This window comes from Palaemon carinicauda, chromosome 20 (genome assembly GCF_036898095.1).
Source record: "Palaemon carinicauda isolate YSFRI2023 chromosome 20, ASM3689809v2, whole genome shotgun sequence".
NCBI lineage: Eukaryota > Metazoa > Arthropoda > Malacostraca > Decapoda > Palaemonidae > Palaemon > Palaemon carinicauda.
The window spans coordinates 16,526,825-16,529,324 of NC_090744.1; the positions used below are offsets into that span (position 1 = coordinate 16,526,825).

Here is a 2,500-nt window from a genome sequence, read left to right on the forward strand (position 1 = left end):
GATAATGTTTTTTGTACCTTCAATTATATGTAAAGTTACCGATTTTCGCCAGTAGTGATATATTTATCGATAATACATCAATATTTATTGATTCATATATTCTTTCTCATTTAAACTATTTACTGTAGGATTAGATACTCTCTCTCTCTCTCTCTCTCTCTCTCTCTCTCAATATTTATTGATCTACGTATTCTTTCTCACCTGAACCATTTACATTAGGATTAGATACTCTCTCTCTCTCTCTCTCTCTCTCTCTCTCTCTCTCAATATTTATTGATCCATGTATTCTTTCTCATTTAAACTATTTACAGTAGGATTGGATACTCTCTCTCTCTCTCTCTCTCTCTCTCTCTCTCTCAATATTTATTGATCTATGTATTCTTTCTCACCTGAACCATTTACATTAGGATTAGATACTCTCTCTCTCTCTCTCTCTCTCTCTCTCTCTCAATATTTATTGATCTATATATTCCTTCTCACTTAATCCATTTACAGTAGTATTAGACACTCTCTCTCTCTCTCTCTCTCTCTCTCTCTCTCTCAATATTTATTGATCTACATATTATTTCTCACTTGAACCATTTGCATTTGGATTAGATACTCTCTCTCTCTCTCTCTCTCTCTCTCTCTCTCTCTCTCAATATTTATTGATCTACATATTCTTTCTCACTTGAACCATTAACATTAGGATTAGATACTCTCTCTCTCTCTCTCTCTCTCTCTCTCTCTCTCTCAACATTTATTGATCCATATATTCTTTCTCATTTAAACCATCTACAGTAGGCTTCGATTCTCTCTCTCTCTCTCTCTCTCTCTCTCTCTCTCTCTCAATATTTATTGATCTATATATTCTTTCTCACATGAACTATTTACATTAGGATTAGATACTTTCTCTCTCTCTCTCTCTCTCTCTCTCTCTCTCTCTCAATATTTATTGATCCATTTATTCTTTCTCATTTAAACCATTTACAATAGGATTTTATACTCTCTCTCTCTCTCTCTCTCTCTCTCTCTCTCTCTTTCAATATTTTTTGATCCATATATTCTTTCTCATTTAAACCATTTACAATAGGATTTTATACTCTCTCTCTCTCTCTCTCTCTCTCTCTCTCTCTCTCTCAATATTTATTGATCCATATATTCTTTCTCATTGAACCATTTACAGTAGGATTAGATTCTCTCTCTCTCTCTCTCTCTCTCTCTCTCTCAATATTTATTGATCCATATATTCTTTCTCATTGAACCATTTACAGTAGGATTAGATTCTCTCTCTCTCTCCCTCTCTCTCTCTCTCTCTCTCTCTCTCTCTCTCTCAATATTTATTGATCCATATATTCTTTCTCATTTAAACCATTTACTGTAGGATTAGATACTCTCTCTCTCTCTCTCTCTCTCTCTCTATATATATATATATATATATATATTTATTGATCTATATATTTTTTCTCATTTAAACTATTTACAGTAGGATGGGATACTCTCTCTCTCTCTCTCTCTCTCTCTCTCTCTCTCAATATTTATTGATCTATATATTCTTTCTCACTTGAACCATTTACATTAGGATTAGACTCTCTCTCTCTCTCTCTCTCTCTCTCTCTTTCAATATTTATTGATCAATATATTCTTTTTCATTTAAACCATTTACAGTAGGATTGGATACTTTCTCTCTCTCTCTCTCTCTCTCTCTCTCTCTCTCTCTCTTTCAATATTTATTGATCTATATATTCTTTTTCACATGAACCATTTACATTAGGAGTACATACTCTCTCTCTCTCTCTCTCTCTCTCTCTCTCTCTCTCTCTCAATATTTATTGATCTATGTATTCTTTCTCATTTGAACCATGTACATTAGAATTAGATACTCTCTCTCTCTCTCTCTCTCTCTCTCTCTCAAAGAAGCTGTCTATGCGTCCCTCAGCCTCCGGACAAGGACGGGGGAAGCGCTGTTAGATGGTCGATGTTAGTAATGAGCGCATAATTAGGGAGGTGCTAATAGGGTCGAGCTGGAAGGAAGCTGTTCTGATTGCCTCTGAGTTAATAGTTGAACGACGTCTACTTGGTGACGGCCGAAGGCGTTCCAGGAGAGGCGCTATAATCAACGTTATGCTAAGGATGGGGCGGAGTTGGTTTTGCGGGTCTGGAGGATGGGCTGCCTTGGGGACCTTACGCCCATCTTCCTGGGGGCAGGGTAGCCCATTGGTCCTCCAGAAGCCTGGAATGTGATGCAAAAGTAAATCTTCGATTAGGGTACCTGAATAAAGTAGGGATTGAGTCCCTCCTCAACCACATCACCTAAATAGATGACGAAAGTCAGAAACTTAGGTCAGGCTGACACTTGTAAGAATTTGTGGCACGCATTGTCACGACTCGAGTCGTGAACTGGCGTGAACTCGTCATGAACTGGCGTGAAGTGTTAGTAAACCCGTCGTGACATCGTGGCATGTCGTGACGAGAATTTTGAAATGTTCAAAATTTTGGTCACGAAAAAATTTCGTGACCG

General features: G+C 37.2%; 2 protein-coding genes across 2 annotated transcripts in view; one reads left to right on the forward strand and one right to left on the reverse strand.

Moving 5' to 3' along the window:
* Positions 1–2,500, reverse strand: part of LOC137659670 (mucin-22-like) — a 734,167-nt gene that overhangs the window by 93,584 nt on the left and 638,083 nt on the right. The gene's annotated exons all lie outside the window — the stretch shown is intronic.
* Positions 1–2,500, forward strand: part of LOC137614470 (uncharacterized) — a 65,531-nt gene that overhangs the window by 62,793 nt on the left and 238 nt on the right. The window lies entirely within an intron of this gene.